Genomic DNA, 661 nt, shown 5'->3' with positions numbered 1-661 from the left:
TCCACCTTCACACCTGAGCAGCTCTGTTCAGTTCGCTTGCCCTGCCACACGGGGTCACTAGTGCCTGTCGAGTGGAGCAATCATGCGACCAGTTCCTCGACATGTTCGATAACAACTTTTAAAGTCATTATTGTTGTCCACAGAGGGCAACGAAGTGTGAGGCATTTCTTGTAAGGAGGAAACTATTTGACTGTATAAATGATGCTTCCTATATGACGATAAACTGCACTTCAGCGGTCTGCCTCTGGAGTTGAATATACATTCAATTGTGAAACGTGTTGAATATAGAATATGTATACGTATTCTCACCACTACCTGTGAAGAATAGTGTGTTGCTGGAGCGCCACACGCCTCCCGATGTGTGCCAGTGCCAGCTTCTGTCACTGCTTTCTTCTCCTCGGCTTCTCTCGATGCGCATTGGACGGTTCACAGTGCGTAAGCTCCACTGAAACTGTAGCCTATCGCCTGTCTACATTAACATCGAAAGATGGAGGCTTGAAACCGGACTTTCGCCGAATATTTGAGCCACTTGGTGCGAAAGTGTAATTGGAAGTGGCATCTTGGCTCCGGGATCGGACCTCTGCGCGTTCTGCTGCGTGCTGCTGCGTGCTGCTGCTGGAGTTGCGCTCAGTACTTGCATGGGAGTGGATGTACGCTGACC

Source organism: Notothenia coriiceps, unplaced genomic scaffold (genome assembly GCF_000735185.1).
Source record: "Notothenia coriiceps isolate Sejong01 unplaced genomic scaffold, NC01 NC01_scaffold00010032, whole genome shotgun sequence".
NCBI lineage: Eukaryota > Metazoa > Chordata > Actinopteri > Perciformes > Nototheniidae > Notothenia > Notothenia coriiceps.
Note: the sequence above shows the minus strand (reverse complement) of the source record.